Below are 26,443 nucleotides of genomic sequence, written 5' to 3' on the forward strand. Positions count from 1 at the left end.
CTGTTTAATCAGATGTTGAACCAGTCCCCCAGTGCTATTTATTTTCCATCGTTTCTTTCAGCCTTTGTCATTTCTCATTAGTACAGTTGCAGAGAAATCTCGAGTGCTTTTTTGACCTCACATATGCTTTATTTTCCAATAAGGAAAGCCAATGGACCTTCTGTCTGGAACCTTTAACATATTGTCTGAAGCATTTCCTAAAATAAACATGTCAACCAAGTAGCAAAATAAATTCCAGTAATGTACAGTATCTCATCTCCTGCAAAGTCACCATGCGGACAGTGCTGCCAATCCTTTGCAGGAAGTGGGGTTAGAGTGGAGGAGTGCTTGACTTTCAGGAAACATTCTATGCAAAAGCAATTGGATCAGGGTCACCTACAAGAAAGTATGGTGATCATTTTCTAATACTTATAACCAGGAGTTAGAACATGTGACAATGGATCAGGCCACTAAAAATGATCATGTTACTTGATATGGTTTGGCTCTATGTCCCCACCAAAATATCATCTCTAATTTTGTAACAATCCCCACACGTTGTGGGAGGGACCTGGTGGGAGGTAATTGAAACATGGGGTCAGGTTTTTCCCATGCTGTTCTTGTGATAGTGAATAAGTCCCATAAGATCTGATGGTTTTATAAAGGGGGTTCCTCTGCACATGCTCTCTTGCCTTCTGCCATGTAAGATGTGCCATTATCCTCCTTGATTTCTGCCATGATTGTAAGGCCTCCCAGCCATGTGGTACTGTGAATCCATTAAACCTCTTTCCTTTATAAATTTTCCAGTATTGAGTATGTCTTTTGTATTAGTCTATTCTCACACTGCTAATAAAGACATATCCGAGACTGGGTAATTTATAAAGGAAGGAGGTTTAATAGACTCACAGTTCCATAGGGCTGGGGAGGCCTCAGAGTTATGGAAGAAGACAAAGGAAGAGCAAAGGGACATCATACATGGTGGCAGGCAAGACATTGTGTGCAGGGGAACTCCCCTTTATAAAACAATCAGATCTTGTGAGACTTATTCACTATCATGAGAACAGCAGTGGAAAAACCTGCCCCCGTGATTAAGGTACCTCCTACTGGGTCCCTCCCACAACACGTGGGGATTATTGTAATAATCAGATGAGTCGAAGTCTCATCTGAGACAAGGCAAGTCCCTTCCACCTATGAGCATGGAAAATCAAAAGTAAGTTAGTTACTTCCCAGATACAATAGGGGTACAGGCATTGGGTAAATACAGCCATTCCAAATGGGAAAAATTGGCCAAAACAAAGGGGCTACAGGCCCCATGAAAGTTTGAAATCCAGTGGGGCAGTCAAATCTTAAAGCTCCAAAATGATCTCCTTTGACTCCATGTCTCACATCCAGGTTGAATGGATGCAAGATGTGGGTTCCCACGGTCTTAGGCAGATCCACCCCTATGGCTTTGCAGGGTACAGCACCCGCTCCCGGCTGCTTCAAGGCTAGCATTGAGTGTCTGTAGCTTTTCAATGTGCACAGTGCAAGCTGTCGGTGGATCTGTCATTCTGGGGGCTGGAGGATGGTGACTCTCTTCTCACAGCTCCACTAGGCAGTGCCCTAGTGAGGGCTCTGTGTGGGGGCTTGCTTCCCACATTTCCCTTACACACTGCCCTAACAGAGGTTCTCTATGAGGGCACTGCCCCTGCAGCAAACTTCTGCCTGGAAGTCCAGGCATTTCCATACATCCTCTGAAATCTTGGCAGAGGTTCTCAAACTTCAGTTATTGACTTCTGTGCACCCACAGGCCCAACACTACATGTAAGATCCCAAGGCTTGGGGCTTGCACCCTCTGAAGCAACAGCCTGAGCTGTACATTGACCTGTTTTAGCCACAGCTGGAGCTGAAACAGCTGGGATAGAGGGCATCGTGTTTGGAGGCTGCAAAGAGCCTGGGCCCCCTGGGCTCCGCCCAGGAAACCATTTTTTCCTCCTAGGCCTCCAGGCCATGATGGGAGGAGCTGCGATGAAGACCTCTGACATGCCCTGGACATATTTTTCTCATTGTCTTGGTGATTAGCATTTGGCTTCCTGTTACTTATGCAAATTCCTGCAGCCTGCTCTAGTTTCTACCTAGGTAATGGGTTTTACTTTTCTAATGCATCATCAGGCTACAAATTTTTCACACTTTTGTGCTCTGCCACCTCTTGAATGCTTTGCCACTCAGAAATTTATTCTGCCAGATACCCCAAATCACCTCTCTCAGTTCAAATTTTCACAGATCTTTAGGGCAGGGGTAAAACGCCACCAGTCTCTTTGCATAAAAAGAGTGACCTTTACTCTAGTTCCCAATAATTTCCTTATCTGCATCTGAGAGCACCTTAGCCTGGATTTTATTGTTCCATATCACTATCAGCATTTTGGTCAAAGCCATTCAACAAGTCTCTAGGAAGTTTCAAACTTTCCCACATCTTCCTGTCTTCCAAACCCTCCAAGTCTCTAGGAGTTCCAAACTTTGCCACATTTTCCTATACTCTTCTGAGCCCGCCAAACTGTTCTAACCTCTGCCTGTTACCCAGTTCCAAAGTTGCTTCCACATTTTCAGGTATCTGTACAGCAGCACCCCACTCTACTGGTACCAATTTACTGTATTGGTCTCTTCTCGTGCTGCTAATAAAGACATACCTAAGACTGGGTAATTTATAAAGGGAAGAGGTTTAATAGACTCACAGTTCCACATGGCCAAGGGACCTCACAATCATGGGGGAAGGTGAGTGAAGAGCAAAGTCACTTCTTACATGGCAGCAGGCAAGAGAGCATGTGCAGGGAAGCTCTCCTTTATAAAACCATCAGATCTCATGAGACTTATTCACTACCATGAGAGCAGCACAAAAAAGACCCACCTCCATAATTCAATTACCTCCCACCGGGTTCCTCCCATGACATGTGGCAATTATTGGAGCTGCAATTCAGGAGGAGATTTGGGTGGGGACACAGCCAAACCATATCATCTTTATTAGCAGTGTGAGAACAGATTAATGTAGTAAATTGGTACCAGGTAGTGAGGTGCTCATTTAAAGATCCCTGAAAATGTGGAAGCAACTTTGGAACTGGGTAATAGGCCAAGATTGGAACAGTTCAGAGGGCTTAGAAGAAGACAGGAAAATGTGGGAAGGTTTGGAACTTCCTAGAGACTTGTTGAATGTCTTTGACCAAAATGCTGATAGTGACATGGACAATAAAGTCCAGGCTGTGGTGGTCTCAGATGGAGATGAGGAACTTGTTGGAAACTGGAGCAAACGTGACTTTTTATGCTTTAGTGAAGAGACTGGTGGCATTTTGCCCCTGCCCTAGAGACCTATGGAACTTTGAACTTGAGTGAGATGATTTAGGGTATCTGGAAGAAGAAATTCCTAAGCAGCAAAGCATTCAAGAGGAAGTAGAGCATAAAGTTTGGAAAATTTACAGCCTGATGATGCAATAGAAAAGAAAAAGCCATTTCCTTAGGAGAAATTCAAGCCTGCTGCAGAAATTTGTGCAAGTAATAAGGAACTGAATGTTAATCACCAAGACAATGGGGAAAATGTTTTCAAAGAATGTCAGAGACATTCATTGCAGCCTCTTCCATCACAGGCCCAGAGGACTATGAGGGAAAAATGGTTTCGTGGGCCAGGCTCAGGGCCTCACTGATATATGCAGCCTCTGAATGTGGTGCCCTGCATCCCAGCTTCTTCAGCTTTCACTATGGCTAACAGGGGTTAACGTATACCTCAGGCCATTGCTTCAGTAGATGCAAGCCCCAAGCCTTGGCATCTTACATGTGGTGTTGGGCCTGTGGGTACACAGAAGTCAAGAATTGAGGTTTGGGAACCTCCGCCTGGATTTCAGAGGATGTATGGAAATGCCTGTATCTCCAGGCAGAAGTTTCCTGCAGGGGCAGTGCCTTCATGGAGAACCTCTACTACGGCAGTGTGGAAGGGGAGTATGGGGTGCGAGCCTCCACACAGAGTTTCCAATTGGGCACTGCCTACAGGAGTTGTGAGAAAAGAGCCACCATCCTCCAGACCCCAGAATGATAGATCCACTGATAACTTGCATCATGCACCTGGAAAACTGCAGACACTCAACGCTAGCCTTGAAACAGCCGGGAAGGCAGCTGTACCCTGCAGGTCAAAGGAGTAGATCTGCCCAAGCCTATGGAAACCCATCTCTTGCATTAGTGTGACCTGGATGTGAGAAATGGAGTTAAAGGAAATCATTCTGGAACTTTAAGTTTTAATGACTGCCCTATTAGATTTTGCACTTGCATGGGGCCTATAGCCCCTTCCTTTTGGCTAATTTCTCCCATTTGGAACAGCTGTATTTACCCAATGCCTGTACACCCATTGTATCTAAGAGGTAAGTAACTTGCCTTTGATTTTACAGGCTCATAGGCAGAAGGGTCTTGCCTTGTCTCAGATGAGACTTTGGACTGTGGACTTTTGGGGTTAATGCTGAAATGAGTTAAGACTTTGAGGGACTGTTGGGAAGGCATGATTAGTTTTGAAATGTGAGGACATGAGAGTTGGGACTGGCCAGGGGTGGAATGGTGTGATTTGGCTCTGTGTTCCCACCTAAATCTCACCTCTAATTGTAATAATCTCCATGTGTTGTGGGAGGGACCCAGTGAGAGGTAATTGAATCATGGAGGTGGATTTTTCCCGTGCTGTTCTCGTTAAAGTGAATAAGTCTCACAAGACCTGATGGTTTTATAAAGGGGAGTTCCCCTCACATGCTTCTCCTGTCTGCTGCCGTGTAAGATGTACCTTTCTCCTCCTTGCCTTCCACAATAATTGGGAGGCCTCCCAAGCCATGTGGAACTGAGTCAATTAAAACTCTTTCCTTTATAAATTACCCAATTCTAGGTATGTGTTTAATAGCAGCATGAGAATAGACTAATACATTACTCAAGCAGAGGCAGGGTGTCAGAGTGTTGAGGATGTAATTTCAGCACAGGGTATGAATGTGATCTGTATAAACACTATCAATTGTCATGTGTGTGTGTTCATCTTTAGAATGCTAGTAAATTACAGATATTGAAAATCTGGCTTTAGAAATGAGCTCTTGGTAGATCTAAATTTTACCACTTCTTGAATATGATAATTTAAGCCACATTACTATGTTAAGAAAGACTTCACCAGATCACTGTTCTTTTACCTAAATGTGTATGTGTGTGGTGTCTTGAACAAAATGAACAAAATACATAAGATACTCTGTCCATTTATTTTGTACCTAACAACCTTAGTAATTAAATGCAAGTCAACTGCTTTAAGTCAATTATTTAACCCTTTTGCCAATTCTATTAAAGGAATGCTGATTGAGCCTATACTATGTGCTTCAACTTCTCCTGAATTGTGTAGAAATCAGATACAATATGATCTACACATTTGAGAGTCTGCAATTTAGTTAATATTGAATATATATGTCCATAAAAATACCATATGGGATATGACTTACTGCTAACTTCTTCCACATATGTTTGAAAATATGAAGATTTCACAGTGGAATGACATAGCCATTATGTTATCATACAATAGATAATTTTATAGGAAGGGTAATACCTGATGACAAAAAAAGTTGTTTCTCAAAATAATAGTTTTTAGAAGCTTGTGCAGATGGATATTAGCATGGCATTTAGGGGGAAACTAGGTCAAAGTGGGATCATTGGAAAGATAATTATTTAAGCAGTTGGGCCATGGAGGGTTCCTATTTGAAGTTTTAGTCAGTGAAGAGGCACTGCATTTTTTTTTTTTTTTTTTTTTTTTAGATGGAGTCTCACTCTGTTGCCCAGGCTGGAGTGCAGTGGCACAATCTCGGCTCACTGCAACCAACCTCTACACTCTGGTTTCAAGTGATTCTCCTGCCTCAGCCTCCCCCTGCGTAGCTGAGATTACAGGTGTCCACCACCCCGTCTGGCTAATTTTTGTATTTTTAGTAGATATGCGGTTTCACCATGTTGGCCAGGCTAGTTTTGAACCCCTGACCTCGAGTGATCTGCCCACCTCGGCCTCTGTGCCTGGCAGGAGCCGCTGAAATGTTTGAAAGTCAGTAAGTATAGTTTATTGTTTGCTTCTCAGCCATACAGTCTGGGTACAAATCCTGACTCGTTCACTAGCTTTGTGACTCTGCAAATTGTTTAATTTTTCTGAACCTCAGATGTGCCTTTAGAATGAAAATATAATAGTTATTACTTCACTGGACTGTGTGAAAATCAATGGAAATAACACATATTTATCATTTACCATGCTGTCTGGGATGGATTAAATGCTCAATAATTGGTAGCTGTTGTTATTATTAATAACATGAGCCTAGCAGTTAGAAGAAGAATTTCAGAGCAGCGTAACTAAAGGATGCAAAGTTACTTTCAGGATTAGTGTAGTGATCCAAACTCTATTAATGTACAATAAAATATAAACGTGAAATAGGTTAAGCCTATTGATTATCAAAACCTATTGCAAATGCTTTTTTGTAGGGAGAATAGAGCAAAGCTGTGCTTTCAGTACAACTCATAGGTTATTTTTGGATTTAAATAATTTTTATATAATGTTCTGGATTACTATAATGTAAATTGTGTGCTGTTTTAGGGGATAAAAGTGCATATTGAATATCAGGTCATAAAAGTGTTATTCAGATCTGTCTCATAAAACTATGAAATCTTTAGAGTCAGGGATTTGTACAGCACCAAGGACAAGGCCACTGAGAGGAATGCAAAGATACATGTGGGCAGGGAACTGCCATAGTGACAATGTTCCCAGACCCTAACATGGTGTCTGACTCAAAGTAAGTACTCCATTAATGTTTCTTTGTGGTAGTGCCTTACTTTTATTTTCTAAAGGAATCCATGCATATTGTTGAGATAACAAAGTAGTACCAACAGACATAACACCATATAGCAGTCCCTTGTCACAGCCCACTTCAATCTAAGCCACATACCTCAGAGACTTTTGACTCTTTCTTCTGGTATTTACTTCTAGTTTTTGTAAAGAATAAGCATGTGCTGATATTTATGGAATTATCAATCATTATTTTTATTTTATTTTATTTTTTATATTTTTAATTTTGGTGGGTACATGGTAGGTGTATATATTTACAGGATACATGAGATGTTTTGATACTACTGGCAAGAATGTGGACAAAAGGGAACCTTTGTACACTGTTGATAGGAATATAAATTATTTTTTATTTTTACATAAACTGACAATTTAAAATTTTGTATATATGGGGTACAAAGCAATGTTATGATTTATGAATACAATATGAAATAAGCCAAGCTAATTAGCATATCCAATACATCAAATCTTTTTTTTGTGATGAGAACGTTTGAAATGTACTCTCTTAGCTTGAAATGCACAATACACTGTTATGAACTGTATTCACCACATTATGCAATAGATCCTAAAAACCTTAATTCCTTTGGTCTGAGGCTTTGCAACTTTTGATCAATATCTCCCCATTCTCCCCACTCCCCAGCCTCTGTAACCAGCATTATATTCTCTGCTTCTACTGGTTTCATTGTTTTAGATTCTACATATAAATGAGATAATGTAGTAATTGTCTCTCTGTGCCTGGTTTATTTCATTTAGCATAATGTTCTTGAATTCCATCCATGTTGTCACAAATGACAGAATTTTCTTCATTTGTAAGGCTGAATAGTACTCTATTGTGTATATGTACCACATGTTCTTTATCCATTCTTTTGTTGAAAGACACTTAGGTTGATTTCAGTTCTTCACCATTTGAGTGGTGCTGCAATGAATATTTCAGAATGTGCAGACATCTCTTACACAAATTAATCTTTCTGGTAAATACCCAAACACAGGATTGCTAGATCATATGAAAATTATATTATTAAATTTTAAAAACCTCTTCGCTGTTTCTCTAGTGACTGTACTAATTTACATTCTTACCATCTGTTTACAAGGGTTCAATTATTGGCATAATCTACAATTCTTTATGTTACAACCTCCACTCCTCACCTTTATCTTCCCAAAATACTTATATCAAAATTTTTGGTTAAAGTAGCAGTGAATTATTACATTTTTACCATGTAAATATTACTCACTGCTGAACTATGAAGTGTACAATTATTTTATTCCTTTTCATGTAGCATTTTGTGTTGTCTGGTACGGAATATGCCTGATTTTTTTTTACTAGCTTAATTTTCCATGTACCTTTACCTAATTTTCCAAAATCCCAAACATTTCTGTAGCATTCTGCTCAAAATTGTATTCAAATTCTTGAATAGTTTGTCACTCTATCAGTTCTTCTTTTCTACTTTTTAGGAATTCTTCCTCACAACTCAAGCTCACCATCTCTTGGGCTTCAGTCTGTATTAGTTGCTCCCTAAACCTGCAACCAAACTGTCATTCTGACACTTCCCTTCACCATCACCTGGGACTTCTCTCATCTCACTCTTAGGTTGGATGGCCTCTTTCCTAGATCTCATGTGTTCCTGTTGCCTAGTTTATTATCTTGTTAGGGTTAAGCCATATGCTTAGTGGAAGTGGGGAGGGTGAATTTCTAGAGATTTTGCAGCTCTAAAAATCTCTTAATTTATAGGTTGACTGAGCATGAAATTCTGCTTCAGGGTCTTTCTCCCCACTTCCAGCTTTCAGTAGTACAGTTGCAAGTTCTGATGATGTTCAGATTTCTGGTTCTTATTACATTTTTTGACTATCTATCCCATCCTTAGAAGGCTTTAAAAATATTTTTCATTTTGGCTGTGTGGTAGGCTGAATAATGCTCTCTAAAAGTTGCCCACATCCTAATTCCTGAATCATGTAACTGTTATCATATCATATTAAATATATGATAAAAGGGACTTGCAGATGTGATTTAATTAAGGATATTGAGATGGGGAGATTATTCTAGATTATCTAGGAGGGTCCATTATAATCACAAGGATCCTTACAAGAGGTAATTAGAGGGATTTTTAATTTAGCTTAATTTCTTTTTTATTTTTCATTTTTATAGAGATAGGGTCTTACTATTTTGTCCAGGCTTATCTTGATGATTTTGAACTCCTGGCCTCAAGTGATTCTCCCACCTTGGCCTCCCAAAGTGCTGGGATTCCAGTTTTGAGCTGCCACACCCAGTCAAAGAGCTTCGCCTAGAGAAATAGGATATATGATTACAGAAGCAAGAAGTTGGAGTTAAGGAAGAAAAGGGTCGTGAGGGAAGGAATGCGAACGGCATCCAGAAGCTAGAAAAGCCACGGAAACAAATTTTCTCTGAGAGCCTCCAGAAGGTACAAGTCCTGCCAATATCTTGAAGTTAGCCCAGTGTAACTGATTTCAATTGCTTCCCAGCAGAGATATGAGAGAATAATTTTTTTTTTTTGTTTTACGCCATCAGGTTTGTGACACTTTGTTCCAATTAAAGTAGGAAACTAATAGAAGTGGTGATCTAAAATTCCTCAATGTGCCTATCTATAAGCCTTTTGAATTTATTAAATTGGTCACTTTCAATCTGAAAAGGCGAGCCCTTCAGTTCTAGGAAATACTCTCAATTATATGTTTGACAATTTCCACTCCTCTGTTTTCTTTCACCTCTCTAGTCTTATTAGGAAGATATTGTGGCTCACAAATTGATCCTTTAATTTTTTAATCTTTTCTTTCCTGTTACCCAGGCTTATATTTTTACCCTACTTTTTGGCAAAAAATTTGAACTTTATTGTCTTATATTTCGAAGAAATTTTCAATTTATATATATAATATATATTAAATAAATAATATAATAATAAATTAAATAATATATATTAAATACACACATTGACATACATGCAAATACACAGAAGCACACACATTCCTAAGAGTTATTTCTTGTTCTCTGATCACTTTTTATATCATCCTGTTCTAGTTTCATGAATGATTTATACAATATCTTCTCCTCTTTCTTCGAGAATAGCATTAATAGATTGCTTTTTTTACCTTTGAAATATTCTGTTTTGAAATCCTTTTCTGTGTCTCTTTCATGTGAGATAATTTCATTTAATTTTATAGTTAAAAATAATTATTAAAACATGAATTGGGAGTTCTGTGGGCATGGGCAAGCTTTGTCGAATAGTGTTTTTCATTCTAGGATGATCGTGTGTGAACTTTGCTCTTTATTTAAAGGGTACCCCCAAGTCAGTATGTATAGTAATCCTGTCCAAGGGAAGGGTGTGTGAGTTGAAGAGTAAAACAGGATGTGTGAGGAGTTTAACTCTGCTGTACACAAAATTTCATACAATTCTCCTACTTTCAGCCCTGTTCCTTATATCACCTTCTGCTATAGCTGTTGCCACGAAATCTGAGCTTCTTGGGGTTCTGCAGTCAAATTGACTGACTTCTTGCTGCTGCTTCTTCTTGTCTGCAGATATTTCAATTTCAGCTCCCTGGCCTTTACTAAATCACTGACCACTCTGCTACCAATCTTTAAAATGCAGTGACATCTTTATCTGTTGTCTCCTTTACCATGTTCTTTGTCTTTGTGGATTTGTACCATTTCCATTTGTGTGTACTATAACTTTAGTGAGATTTCAAGGAGTAGAAACAAACACAAGAGCTCAGTCTGCTACGACTAAATGAATGTTGTACAATGAATATTTGATGAGTGAATGAATAGCATACCAATAAATGGTGACATGATTGAATATTATGAAGATATACAGTTGATAATTGACTATGGTTCATATGTCCTTCTTGCATATTAAGTTTTTATTTCTTAAACAGTAGAAGACAGTTAATGGTATCAAGGAAACATTATGTAATTGTAAATTGTCCCTCCAGAGAAAATTTCAGTCACACACATTTGCTGGTGAAGCAAAGTTAATAAAATATATTTATTACTCTTACTTTTTATTCAAATAGAAACCTTAGAAGGTAGATATTAGTAACCCCATTTTAGAGACAAGTAAACAGAATCCAAGAGTTAGAGCAATCTGTTAAATGTTACATGTTAAGGCAGGGGCAGGTCTAGACATTGAAACAAAGTATTCTTTCTGACTCTTGGCTAATTATTTTTTCCTCTCATTACACCCTGAGACCCCTCAGAAGAACAGATCTGGCTGCAACTGCTTTATCTGCATGATAGTTAGCATTCCCCAAAAGAAATAAGAAATGTATTAATAAGCCAGAATAGTGTAAAGATTGGAGACAATTTTATTAATTTGAAGGAAAAGTTTAATGATTTTTCAGTTTTATCTAATACGAATTGGCTGACAATTATAATATTAATATATTTGCAATTATGCTTTGCCACACTGCTTCATCTATTCTTATAACAATATTAAAAGACATTCCCCTTCAAAACGATAGTATAAATGTTGTACTGCAATTGCCACATTATTCTGTGATTAAAATGAAATGTGTATTCAGGCAAAATCATACAATATTTAGTGGTTCCAATAAGAGCTATTTGGATCAAACTAGTTAGTAATATGCTATTTAAGCATCTTTTCTCTATATATTTTTCATGGATTTTCTCCTGGTTATTAATATCATTTGAGAACTATTATTTTAATTTCATCATATGATAATATACGGCTTTAAAATAGAAAGTGATGTGGCATGCTCTGAATATTAGGCTTACTTCATTTGCATAATGAGCTGAGTGTCCCAAGGCTGGTAACTATAGTCATTTACTTATCTTGCTACTCAAAACTTTCTAGACAAATATGATAGAGGTGCAAAAGGGAGAGAAGATTATGATATGAAAGCACAATAGGGTACATTCTTTGGGATCTGAGAAATGTTGGTAGTTATTAAAAGATGTCTCCTAGAGTCATGGAACAAAGCAAAAATGTAGTTTTAGCATGTAAGAAAGAGGATGAAGTTGAATTAATATCACTATAGCTTAATCAATTTTTTAATTTATAAACTTCTTTATTCCTGCTGTGACTTACTTCAGTCATTGGCTTATTTTATTCACTCATTCATTTAACAAATATTTCTTGAGCATTTGTTATGTGCTAGGCAGCATAATAGGAATTGGGGATATGGTGCTGTAAAATGGACATGGACTCTGTCCTCATGAATATCACATTATAGTAGGAAGACTCATGAGAAACAAGTAAATTATTTAAAAATATAAACTCAGAGGATGTTAAACTCTATGATAGTAATAAATCAGAGTAAGACAATATAGTGTACTACCGGGGGGAGGAGCTATTAGGATGATCTGGGAAGATATATGAGGCAATGAATGACATTTGAGCAGAACTGAATGACGAGAAGTTATCAATCATGTGAAAATCTTGGAGAAGAGCTGTCCGTGAAGGAAGACTGTGTACAAAGGCCCTAAGGTAGGAATGAACTTGTTATGTATGGAGAACAGCAAGAAAGCCATGGTAGCTAGAGTGGAGTGAGTGAGGGGTACAGTAGGAGATGATGTCAGATTAGGGAGTCAGGGACCAGACTGTATGGAGACTTGTTGGTCATAGTTAGGGCTTGGAATTTTCTTCTGTGGTGTTAGAGGACTTTGAGCAAATAAATGGATTGCTATGACTTTTTGAAATGGTAATTTTGATATCTGTAGTAAGAGAGGAAAATATAAGTATGGAGATAAGTTAGGTAGCTTCTGTAGTACTCCAAGTAAGAGATGAAGATGGTTCAGACCAGGGTAATAGTGATGCACGTGGTGAGAAAAGGGAAGATTAGTAATAAAGTTGAAGGTAGAACTGACAAAATCTCCTATTATTTGTTTGCTTTAGGATTTGGGGGCACACGGGAAAGGAGGCAGTATGTGATGATTAAGAACGCAGTAAATAAAACTAATTTATTTTCTGTGTTTAATCTAGTTGCTGGGTGAGTATTTGAAAGAAGTGTAGAAAACTTATTTGTACTTTATCAAGTCATTAAATAGGGCTCTCAATCTTACAGATAAGATAAAGATATGCAATCTGAGTGCTTATACAATTGGCTACTTACTGGAAAATAACTGGAAAGTTACTGGAACATAACTGATAGAAAATACAATGACACCATGGGGCAAGGTTTTTAGTAGCATGATGTAGGACATTGATCTTGGTTTGGTTGTGGTTAATGACGTTATCAATGACTTGAATGAAGATACAGAAATAACGTTGCTGGTTTTTATGGGTGACAGGTAAAGCGGGATTACACTAGAAGACAAAATCTATGGTTTTTCTTTTGATTAAGAGTTTTATACTGAATTATGTAGTTACATGTAGCTATGCTTTCCTTTATACATTCTTGGTCTTCTGTGTTGTGTTTAAAAAGTTCATCAGTAGGCCGGGAGCGGTGGCTCACACCTGTAATCCCAGCACTTTGGGAGGCCGAGGCGGGCAGATCACGAGGTCAGGAGATCGAGACCATCCTGGCTAACATGGTGAAACCCCATCTCTACTAAAAATACATAAAAATTAGCCAGGCATGGTGGCGGGTGCCTGTAGTCCCAGCTACTTGGGAGGCTGAGGCAGGAGAATGGTATGAACCTGGGAGGTGAAGCTTGCAGTGAGCCGAGATCACGCCACTGCACTCCAGCCTGGGTGACAGAGCGAGACTCCGTCTCAAAAAAAAAATTAAATAAAAACAAATAAATAAAAAGTTCGCAAGTATTTTAAAACCACACATTGTTTTCTAGCATTTTATTAGTTGTATGCTAGTATAAGTAGTGAGGTAAGAATTCGTTTTATTTTCTTCTTAAATTATTAGTCACTTCTACCAATACCACTTATTAAGAAATTCCTTTCCCTCTCTAATTTAAAAGGCCACTTTCAACATAATCTAAATTCCTATATATATAGTGAATCAGGTTACATATATGTCTCAATGATTTATGCTGCTCTGTTGCTCTGCCTATTCTTGTGTGTGCACTCATTATTTTAAATTTTTATTTGTATATCACAATTTTATTTTTTTCTATTTTTAATTTTTATTTTTTATTTCAGTAGGTTTTTGGGGAACAGGTGGTGTTTGGTTACATGAACACATTCTTTAGTGGTGATTCCCGAGATTTTGGTGAACCCATCACTCTAGCAGTATACACTCTACCCAATGTTGAGTCTTATCTCTCATCCTGCTCCCACCCTTTCCCCCGAGTCCCCCAAGTCCATTGTATCATTCTTATGCCTTTGCATCCTCATAGCTTAGCTCCCACATATAAGAGAGTACAATTTTTTTTTTTCCAATTCCTGAGTTACTTTACTTAGAATAATAGCCTCCAATTCCATCCAGGAATGCTGTGAAAGCCATTACATTGTTCCTTTTTATGGTTGAGTAGCATTCGATGGTATATACATATACCACACATTCTTTATCTACTTGTTGATTGATGGGAATTTGGGCTGGTTCCATATTTTTGCAATTGTGAATTGTGCTGCTATAAACATGCATGTGCAAGTATATTTTTTGTATACTGGCTTATTTTCCTCTGGATAAATACCCAGTAGTGGGATTGCTGGATCAAATGGTAGATCTACTTTTAGTTGTTTAAGGAATCTCCACACTGTTTTCCATAGTAGTTGTATTAGCTTACATTCCCACCAGCAGTATAAAAGTGTTCTTTTTTTTTTTTTCTCCACAACCACACCAACATCTATTATTTTTTTATCTTTTGATTATGGCTATTCTTGCAGGAGTAAGGTGGTATCACATTGTGGTTTTGATTTGCATTTCCCTGATAATTAGTGATGTTGAACATTTTGTATATGTTTGTTTGCCATTTTTTAAATCTTGTTTTGAGAATTGTCTATTCGCGTCCTTTGCTCACTTTTTGATGAGATTGTTTTTTTCTTGCTGATTTGTTTGGGTTCCTTGTAGATTCTGAATATTAGTACTTTGTCAGATGCATAGTTTGCAAAGATTTTCTCCCACTATGTGGGTTGTCTGTTAACTCTGCTGATTATATCTTTTACTGTGCAGAAGCTTTTTAGTTTAATTAAGTCTCATCTATTTATCTTTGTTTTTGCTGCATTTGCTTTTGGGTCCTTGGTCATGAAGTCTTTGGCTAAGCCAGTGTCTAGTAGGGTTTTTCCAATGTTATCTTCTAGAATTTTTTGGTTTCAGGTGTTAGATTTAAGTCTTTGATCCATCTTGAGTTGATTTTTTGATAAGGTGAGAGATGAGGATCCAGTTTCATTCTTCTGCATATGGCTTGCCAATTACCCCAGCACCATTTGTTGAATAGGGTGTCCTTTCCTCCACTTTATGTTTTTGTTTGCTTTGTGGAAGATGAGTTGGCTATAAGTATTTGGCTTTATTTCTTAGTTCTCTATGCTGTTCCATTGGTCTGTGTGCCTGTTTTTATACCAGTACCATGCTATTTTGGTGACTATAGACTTATAGCATAGTTTGAAGTCAGGTAATGTGATACCTCCAGATTTGTTCTTTTTCTTAGTTTTGTTTTGGCTATGTAGGCTGTTTTTTGGTTCCATATGAATTCTAGGATTGTTTGTTTCTAGTTCTGTGAAGAATAATTGTGGTATTTTTATGGGAATTACGTGGAATTTGTAGATTGCTTTTGGCAGTATAGTCATTTTCACAGTATTGATTCTATCCACCCATGAGCATGGGATGTGTTTTCATTTGATTGTGTACTCTATGATTTTGTCAGCAGTGGTTTGTGGTTTTCTTTGTAGACATCTTTCACCTCCTTGATTAGGTATATTCCTAAGTTTGTTTGTTTGTTTATTTAGCAACTATTGTAAAAGGAGTTGTGTTCCTTATTTTATTCTCAGGTTGCTTGCTGTTGTTGTATAACAGTGCTACTGATTTTTGCACGTTAATTTTGTATCCTGAAACTTTACTGAATTCATTTATCAGTTCTATGAGCTTTTTGGATGAGTCTTTAGGGTTTTCTAGGTATAAGATCTTATCATCAGTGAACAGGAACAGTTTGACTTCCTCTTTACCTCATGTGGATGTACTTTATTTTGTTCCTTTGTCTGATTGCTCTGGCTAGAACTTCCAGTACTATACTGAATAGAAGTGGTGAAAGTGGGCATCCTTGTCTTGTTTCAGTTCTCAGGGGAAATGCTTTCAACTTTTCTATTCAATATAATGTTGACTGTGTGTTTGTCATAGACGGCTTTTACTACCTTAAGGTATGTCCATTTTACGCCTATTTTGCTGAGGGTTTTAATTATAAATCAATGCTGGATTTTGTCAAATGCTTTTTCTGCATCTATTGAGATAATTATGTGATTTTTGTTTTTCATTCTCTTCATGTGGTGTATTACAATTATTGACTGGCATGTGTTAAATGATCCCTGCATCCCTGGTATGAAACCCACTTGATCATGGTGGATTATCTTTTTGATATGCTGTTGGATTTGGTTAGCTAGTATTTTGTCGAGGATTTTTGCATCTATGTTCATCAGGGATATTGGTCTGTAGTTTTGTTTGTTATGTCCTTTCCTGGTTTTGGTGTTAGGGTGGTACTGGCTTCATAGAATAATTTAGGAAGGATTCCCTTTTTCTCTATCTTGTGGGAAAGCATCAATAGGATTGGTAACAATACCTCCTTGAATATCTGACAATTCAGCTGTGAATCCCTCTGCTCCTGGTTTGTTGGCAAATTTTTATTGCAATTTCAATGTTGCTGCTTCTTACTGGTCTATTCGAAGTTTCTATTTCTTCCTGGATTACTCTAGAAGAGTTTTATCTTTCCAGGAATTTATCAATCTCCTCTAAGTTTTCTGGTTCGTATGCATAAAGGTGTTCATAGTAGCCTTGAATGATCTTTGTATTTCTATGGTATCAGTTGTAGTGTCTATCTCCCATTTTGTTTTTAATTGAGCTTATTTTGATCTCTCTTCTTTTCTTGGTTAATCTCACTAATGACCTATCAATTTTGTTTATCGTTTCAAAGAACCCGCAATTTTTCCTTTATCTTTTTTATTATTATTTTTTGTTTGTTTCAATTTCATTTAATTCTGCCCTGATCTTTGTTATTTCTTTTCTTCTGTTGGGTTTGGGTTTGATTTGTTCTTGTTTCTCTAGTTCCTCGAGGTGTGACTGTAGATTTTCCATTTGTGTTCTTTTAGACTTTTCGATGTAGGCATTCGATGCTATGAACTTTCCTCTTAGCACTCCTTTTGCTATATCCTAGAGGTTTTGATAGGTTATGTCACTATTATTGTTCAGTTCAAAACATTTTTTCAATTCTATATTGATTTCATTGCTGACCCCATGATCATTCAGGAGCAAATTATTTAATTTTCATGTATTTGCCTGGTTTTGAGATTTCCTTTTGGAGTTTATTTCCAATTTTATTCCACTGTAGTCTGAGATAGTACTTGATATAATTTCAATTTTCTTAAATTTATTTAGACTTGTTTTGTGGCCTATCATATGGTCTATCTTGGAGAATGAGCCATGTGCTTATGATTAGAATGTATATTCTGCAGTTGTGTAGAATGTTCTGTAAGTATCTGTTAAATCCATTTGTTCTAGAGTATAGTTTAAGTCCATTGTTTGTTTACTTTCTGCCTTGATGATCTGTCTTTCTGCCTTGATGATCTGTCTAGTGCTGCCAATGGAATATTGAAGTTTCCCACTATTATTGTGTTGCTGTCAATTAGAAATTGTTCTATAAATTTGGGAGTTCCAGTGTTAGGTGCATATTTATTTAGGATTGTGATATTTTCCCATTGGACTTGTCTTTTATCATTAGATAATGTCTCTGTTTGTCATTTTCAACTGTTGTTGCTTTAATGTCTGTTTTGTTTGATATAAGAATAGCTACTCTTTCTTGATTTTGGAATACTTTTTTCTGCCCCTTTACCTTAAGTTTACGTGAGTCCTTATGTGTTCAGCGAGTCTCTTGCAGACAGCAGATACTTGGTTGAGGAATTCTTATCCATTCTGTCACTCTGTATCTTTCAAGTTGCGCATTTAGACCATTTACAGTCAATGCTAGTATTGAGAATTCAGGTACCGTTATATGCATTGCGCTAGTTGTTTCCTGAATACCTTTTTTTAAAAATTATGTCATGTTTTTATGGGTCCTGTGAGATTTATACTTTAAGGAGGTTTTATTTTGGTGTATTTTGAGAATTTGTTTCAAGATTTAGAGCTCCTTTTAACAGTTCTTGTAGTGCTGGCTAGGTAGTGGTGAATTCTCTTTTCTTTTCTTTTTTTTTTTTTTTTTTTTTTTTTTTGACAGTTTCACTCTTCTTGTCCAAGCTGGAGTACAATGGCATGATCTCAGCTCACTGCAACCTCTGCCTCCCGGATTCAGGTGATTCTTCTGCCTCAGCCTCCTGAGTAGCTGGGGTTACAGGCATGTGCCACCATGCCTGGCTAATTTTTTTGTATTTTTAGTAGAGACAGGATTTCACCATGTTGGTCAGGCTGGTCTCGAACTCCTGATTTCAGGTGATCCACCCACCACTGCCTCCCAAAGTGCTGGAATTACAGGCATAAGCCACTGTGACCGGCCCATGACTGTATCTTCCCTTCATTTATGAAGCTTAGTTTATTCTGGATACAAAATTCTTTGCTGATGATTGTTTTGTTTAAGGAGGCTAAAGATAGGACCCCAATAAACACTAGCTTGTAATGTTTCTGCTTAGAAATCTGCTATTAATCTTATAGATTTTCCTTTACAGGTTACCTGATACGTTTGCCTCACAGCTCTTAAGATTCTTTCTTCATCTTGACTTTAGATAACCTGATGACTATGTGCCTAAGCAATGATCTTTCTGTGATGAATTTCCCAGGTGTTCTTTGAGCTTCTTATATATGGATGTCTAGATCTCTAGAAAGGCCAGGAAAGTATTTCTCAATTATTCCCTCAAATATGCTCTCCAAACTTTTAGATTTCTTTTCTTCCTTGGGAACACCAATTGTTCTTGGGTTTGGTCATTTAACATAATCCCAAACTTCTTGGAGGCTTTGTTCATTTTTTTTTATTCTTTTTTCTTTGTTGTTGTCATATTGGGTTAATTTGAAAGCCTTTTCTTTGAGCTCTCAAGTTATTTCTTCTACTTGTACAATTCTATTGTGGAGATTTTCCAGTATATTTTGCATTTCTCTAAGTGTGTCCTTCATTTCCAGAATTTGTGATTGTTTTTTATTTATGGTATCTATTCTTCTGGAGATTTTTCTGTCCATAACCTCTATCTTTTAAATTTCTTTAAGTTGGTATTCACCTTTCTCTTGTGCCTCTTTAAGTAGCTTAATAATCCACCTTCTGAATTATGATTATTATTTTTTTGGCAATGCAGAGACTTCTTGGTTTGGATCCATTGCTTGTGAACTTGTGTGATCCTTTGGTTGTGTAAAATAACCTTCTTTTGTCATATTAACAGAATTGTTTTTCTGGTTCCTTCTTATTTGGGTAGACTATGTCAAAGGGAAGATCTAGGACTCAAGGGCTGCTGTTCAGATTCTTTTGTCCCACAGGGTGCCCCCTTGATGTGGTACTCTCCCCATCCCCCTAGGGATGTAGCTTTCTGAGGGCCGAACTGCAGTGATTATTTATCTTGTGGGTCTAGCCTCCCAGTGAAGCTACAGGGCTCTGGGCTGGTACTGGGGAGTATCTGCAAAGAGTCCTATGATGTGTTCCATCTTCAGGTCTCTAAGCATGGACACCAGCACCTGCTCTAGTGGAAGTAGTGGGGAGTGCAGTGGACTCTGTGAGGGCCTTTGGGTGTAGTTTTGTTTAGTGTGCTGGTTTTGTGTTGGTTGGTCTCCAGCCAGGAGGTGGTACTTTCAAGCAAGCATCAGCTGTGGTAGCATAGGGAGGATATAAGCTTGCCCTAGGGTCTCCTGTATAAGTATTTGGGTTTCTCAGGCAGTGGGCAAGGCTGTAGAGCTCCCAAGAGATTATGTTCTTTGTGTTTGGTTACCAGGGTGGGTAGAGAAAGACTATCACGTGGAGGCAGGTTTCCGTATGTCTGTTCTCAGGCTCTTTTTGGGTGGGGCTTGCTGCGGCTGCTGTAGGGGAGGGGTCGTGGTTCTCAGGAGTTATGTTCTGAGGGGGATTATGGATGCTTCTGCTGCATTATACAGGTCACAAGGAAAGTGGGATAAAGCCAGCAGTGACAGGCCTCACCCAGCTCCCACGCAGCCTGAATAGCTGGTCTCACTGCCACTGTGCTCGCTCCTCCAACAGCACCAAGTTTATTTCCAGGCAGCTGCTAAGCAGGGCTGAGAATTTGCCCTAGTCTCCAAGCCTCCCTGCTGAGAAGCAAGCATGGCTTTCAGGTTTCATGCCTCCCTTTTTGCTGTGGTTTCTGTACTCATATCTGTACCCTCTATTCACCCTCTACTCAGGATTCTGTCTAGGAAACTTTGTGTTCAGTCAAAACTGTTACAAAGTTGAGCTGCAAGTTTCTTTCTCCCTCTGGTCTTCCTCCAATTCCACTGGCAGGCCTCCCCAGGGACCCCTATGAGACAAGTCAGGAATGGCTTCCCTGGGGACGGAGAGTGTCCACAGGGCTCTTTCCACTGCTTCCTCTACCCTTATATTTCGCTCAGGTCTCTAAATTCATCTCAGCTCCAGGTAAGGTCAAATCCTTCTCCCATGATCTAAACCTTCAGGCTTTGCAGTGAAGATGTGTGTTCGAGATAGACTTTCCCCCTTTCAAACTTGGGCATTCGTGGTTTTTTGGCTGTCTCATGGAGCCTGCAGTGGGAAGCCACTTCCTTGAAAGGATCTGTGGATTCTCTCGACTTTCCTGCTATGTTCCTGCAGTAGTTCTTGGAACAAAAGTTTACGGTGTGAGTCTATACAGCCCATAAAGAGACTTAAACATTCTAAGGAATTTGACAGTTTGGAATCGGTGACAGATTAGAAGCCAGGGAGTGACACAATCAGACCTCTGTGTAGAAAGATTATTCCTGGTTGAGGCAGGCGGATTACAAAGTCAAGAGATCAAGACCATCCTGGCCAACATGATGAAACCCTGTCTCTACTAAAAATACAAAAATTAGCTGGGCATGGTGGCACGTGCCTGCAGTCTCAGCTACTTGGGAGGCTGAGGCAGGAGAATCACTTGAACCCAGGAGGTGGAGGTTGCAGTGAGCCGAGATCACACCACTGCACTCTGGCCTGGCAACAGAGCGAGACTCCTTCTCAAAAAAAAAAAAGAAAAAGATTATTCCTGTGGCAAAGTAAAGGATTGAGATTGGCTGAATAATGAAAAAATTGCAGAATAAAAGTTCTGCCAGTGTGTGTGCATGTGTGTGTGTTCCATTTTAAAAAATTCTTATTAGGAAACAAATATTTTATGTATGTAATCATTAAGTGACTTTGGACATTTTGATTTCTGTCTTTGCCCATAGAATTATAATTATCTCTTCAGAAGATAGTGTTTTTTTCACATTAGAAAGACTTTTTAAAAATGAGCTAACTTGATGACCCGTAAAAGTAAGAACAAGATCATGTCCTTTGCAGGGACATGGCTGGAGTTGGAGGCCATTATCCTTAGCAAACTAACACAGGAACAGGAAACCAAATACCTCATGTTTTCACTTATACATGGGAGCTAAATGATGAGGACGCATGGACACATAGAGGGAAACAACATACACTGGGGCCTATTGGAGGGTCGGAGGAACGAGATGATCAGAAAAGTAACTAATGAGTAATAGGCTTAATACCTGGGTGACAAAATAATGTGTACAACAAACTCCCAGGACACAAGTTTACCTATATAACAAACCTGCACATGTACCCATGAACTTGAAATAAAAGTTAAAAAAAGTAGGTTCTTTGGCAAAGTAGAATATACTCTCTCTCTCTCTCTCTTTTTTTTTTTTTGGTTCAGAATTGCCTTTTGCTCAATGTGTCAGGAAAATCCTTCTGGGACTTTTATAGCATGGTGGGCTATCACCTCAATAGTGCTCTGAAGGAAAACTGCTTGAACAGAAAATTTGAAATGCCTTTCAAAAGGGGATGGCTTTTCATAACTAAATGTCACATCAAACTGGTTTTTTATCTTCATATTCCCAAGGTAGCACTGTCGAAAATATTTTTTTTTCTAAGTCTCTATCTGGAAAGCAAAAACACAATTATCAGTTAGGATAGGAGCTGTAAATTACATATTGAAAATCTCTCAGAATTTGAGTTTTATTTCAGAGGAAATTTATAATATCTGGCTTTATTGACATTTCAACAATGCGTATTTTAGTTTCATGGCTACAGTATTTAACTAAAATATTTTATTCTAATACCTCAGAAAATAGCATTAACACTTTAGTTTTAAAAATAAGATTTTTTTTAATGAACAAATAATAATGGTATATACTTATGAGGTATAATATGACATTTTTATCTATGTATACATTGAAGAGTCAACCAAGCTAATAATCTGTCCGTTAATCACGCCAACTGATCTCTTTTTGTGATGAAAATATTTAAAATATGTTATTCTAGCAATTTTGAAATATACATTTTTATTAACCATGGTCTCTCCCACTGAGTGTGAGCTAAACTTATTGACTCATTTCTAACAAAATATAGCAGAAGTTATGGTATGTTACTTCTGAGGCTAAGTTATTAAAATATTGTGACTTCTGACTTAGTTGATTTATCTCCATGTGGTGCAATAGATTTACCTCACTCCTCCAGTCAAACTGAGAGTTTGTACTCTTGATTAACAGCTTCTCTTTCCCCAGCCCTCTCCGTTCCCCACTCCTCAGCAACTGGTAATCACTTTTCTAGACTCTGTTTCAATAAGATCAGCATTTTTAGGTTCTACATATGAGATCATTGATATGGTTTGGCTCTGTGTTCCCACCCAAATCTCATCTCAAATTGTAATCCCCACATGTTGAGGGAGGGACCTGGTGGGAGGTGATTGGATCATGGGGACAGTTTCCCCCATGCTGTTCTCCTGATAGTGAGTGATTTCTCACGAGGTATGATGGTTTAAAAGTGTGGTACTTCCCTCCTCTTGCTCTCCTGCTGCCGTGTAAGATGTGTCTTGCTTCCTCTTAGCCTTCTGACATGATTGTAATTTTCCTGAACACCCCCCACCCCAGAGCCATGCAGAAATATACTTCAATTAAATGTCTTTCCTTTATAAATTACCCAGTATCAGGTAGTTCTTTATAGCAGTGTGAAAATAGACTAATACATAAAATTGGTACTGGAGTTTGGGGCACTGCTCTAAAGACACCTGAAAATATGGAGGCAACTTTGGAACTGGGTAACGGGCAGAGGTCGGAACAGTTTGGAGGGTTCAGAAGAACACAGGGAGATGTGGGAAGGTTTGGAACTTCCCAGAGACTTATTAGATGGTTTTGACCAAAATGATAATAGTGAAATGGCCAATGACATCCAGGCTGAGGTGGTCTCAGATGGAGATGAGGAACTTATTGGGCACTGCGGTGAAGGTCACACTTGCTATGTTTTAGCAAAGAGACTGGCAGCATTTTGCCTCTGCCTTGAAGATCTGTGCAACTTTGAACTTGAGAGAGATGATTTAGGGTATCTGGCAGAAGAAATTTCTTTTTCTTTTTTAATTTTAAGTTCTGGAATACATGCGTAGAATGTGCAGGTTTGTTACATAGGTATATATGTACCATAGTGGTTTGCTGCAACTATCAACCCATCATCTAGGTTTTAAGCCCCACATGCCTTAGGTATTTGTCCTATTGCTCTCCCTCCCCTTGCCCCGTACCCCCCTACAGGCCCCAGTGTGTGATGTCCCCTTCCCTGTGTCCATGTGTTCTCATTGTTTTACTCCCACTTACGAGTGGGAACATGTGGTGTTTTGTTTTCTGTTCCTGTGTTAGTTTGCTAAGAATGATGGCTTCCAGCTTCATCCATGTCCCCGAAAAGGACATGAACTCATTCTTTTTTATGGCTGCATAGTATTCCATGGTGTATATGTGCCACAGTTTCTTTATCCTGGCTATCACTGATGGGCATTTGGGTTAGTTCCAAGTCTTTGCTATTGTAAATAGTGCTTCAATAAACATACATGTGCATATGTCTTTATAGTAGAATGATTTATAATCTTTTGGGTATATACCCAGTAATGGGATTGCTGGGTCAAATGGTAATTCTAATTCTAGGTACTTGAGGAATTGCTACACTGTCTTCCAAAATGGTTGAACTAATTTACACTCCCACCAACAGTGTAAAAGCGTTCTTATTCTCCTCAGCCTCGCCAGCATCTGTTGTTTCCTGACTTTTTAATAATTGCCATTCTAACTGGAGTGAGATGGTATTTCATTGTGGTTTTAATTTGCATTTCTGTAATGACCAGTGATAATGAGTTTTTTTTTCATATGTTTTTTGGCTGCATAAATGTCTTCTTTTGAGAAGTTTCTGTTCATATCCTTTGCCCACTTTTGGATGGAGTTGTTTGGTTTTTTTCTTGTAAACTTGTTTAAAAGTTCCTTGTAGATTCTGGATATTAGACCTTTGTCAAATGGGTAGATTGCAAAAAAAAAATTCTCTCATTCTGTAGGTTGCCTTTTCACTCTGATGATAGTTTCTTTTGCTGTGCAGAAGCTCTCTAGTTTAATTAGATCCTTGTCAATTTTGGCTTTTGTTGCCTTTGCTTTTGGTGTTTTACTCATGAAGTCTTTTCCCATGCCTGTGTTCTGAATGGTATTGTCTAGGTTTTGTTCTAGGGTTTTTATGGTTTGGGGTTTTACATTTAAGTCTTTAATCCATCGTGAGTTAATTTTTGTATAAGGTGTAAGGAAGGGGTCCAGTTTCAGTTTTCTGCATATGGCTAGCCAGTTTTCCCAGCACCATTTATTAAATAGGTAAGCAGCAAATTGTTTAAGATTTCACCTGGCTTTCTCTGAATGTGTACAGTCATATGAATTCACAAAGAGATGGTGTGAAACTGAGACTTATGTTTAAAAGCAGAGCAGAGCATAAAAGTTGGGAAAATTTGCAGCCTGACCATGTGATAGAAAAGAAAATCCCATTTTTCTGGGGAGAAATTCAAGCCAGCTGAAAAAATTTGCATAAATCAAGAGAAGCCGAATGTTAATAGCCAAGACAATGGGGAAAGTGTCTCCCAGGCATTTCAGAGGTCTTCACAGCAGCCCCTCCCATCACAAGCCCAGAGGCCTAGGTGGAAAAAATGTTTTCCTCAGCTGGGTGCCTCACTGCTCTGTGCAGTCTTGGGACATGGTGCTCTGTGTCCCAGTCACTCCAGCTACAGCCATGGCTTATAGGGGGCTAAGGTACAGCTCAGGCCTTTGCTTCAGATGCAAGCCCCAAGCCTTGGTGGGGGGTTGTATCTTGGAAGTAGCTAACTTGTTTTTTATTTTACAGGCTCATAGGCAGCAAGGACTTCCCTTGTCTCAGATGAGAATTTGGACTTGTACTTTCGAATTAATGAACAAGTTAAGACTTTAAGGGACTGCTGAGAAGGCATGATCAGTTTGAAATGTGCAAAGGACATGAGATTTGGGAGAGGTCAGGGGCAGAATAATATGGTTTGGTTCTGTGTATCCACCCAAATCTCTTGAATTGTAATCCCCAAGTGTTGGGGGAGGGGCCTGGTGTGAGGTGATTGGATCATTGGAGCAGTTTCCCCCATGGTATCCTCATGAGAGTAAGTTCTCATGAGATCTGATGGTTTAAAAGTGTGACACATTCTCCATCTCACTCTCTGTCTCCTGCCACCACATAAGACATGCCTTGCTTCCCCTTAGCCTTCTGACATAATTGCAAGTTTCCTGAGGCCTCCCCAGCCATGTAGAACTGTGAGTCAATTAAACCTCTTTAGTTTATAAATTACCCAGTCTCAGGTAGCTCTATATAGCAGTATGAAAGTGGACTAATACAATTGCATACTGTACCTGGCTTATTTCACTTAGCATAATGTCCTCCAGTTTCATCCATGTCATTGTAAATGACAAACTTTTTCTCTATTATTAATCCTGAATAGTACTCCATTGTATAAATATACCACATGTTCTTCATCCATTCATCCATTCATCCATTGATGGACAATTAGGTTGATTCCATAACTTGGCTATTGTGAAAAATGCTGAAATAAATATGACATAAACATGAAATAAAAATGCACACATCTCTTCAGCATATTGACTGTAATTCCTTTGGATATATACCCTGAAGTGGGATTGCTCCATGATATGGTAATTGTATTTTGAATTTTTTGAGGAATGTCCATACCATTTTCCAAAGTGTCTGTGCTATTTTACATTCCCACTAACAGTGTACAAGGGTTCCCTTTTCTCCACATCCTCACAAACACTTGTTATTACTTTTTATCATAGCCATTCTAACAGTTGTGAGGTGATATCTCATGGTTTTAATTTTCATTTCTCTGATGACTAGTGATGTTGAGCATTTTTTCACATATGTGTTGATCATTTCTATCTCTTCTTTTGAGAAATGTCTGCTCAAATAGTTTGCCAATTTTCTAACTGGTTTTTGTTTTCTTGCCGTTGTGTTGAGTTCCTTATGTATTTTAGATATTACCTCTTTCTCAGATGTGTAATCTGCATATATTTTCTCCCAGTCCATGAGTTTTCTCTTCACTTTGTTAATTGTTTACT

Source organism: Pongo pygmaeus, chromosome X (genome assembly GCF_028885625.2).
Source record: "Pongo pygmaeus isolate AG05252 chromosome X, NHGRI_mPonPyg2-v2.0_pri, whole genome shotgun sequence".
NCBI classification, from domain to species: domain Eukaryota; kingdom Metazoa; phylum Chordata; class Mammalia; order Primates; family Hominidae; genus Pongo; species Pongo pygmaeus.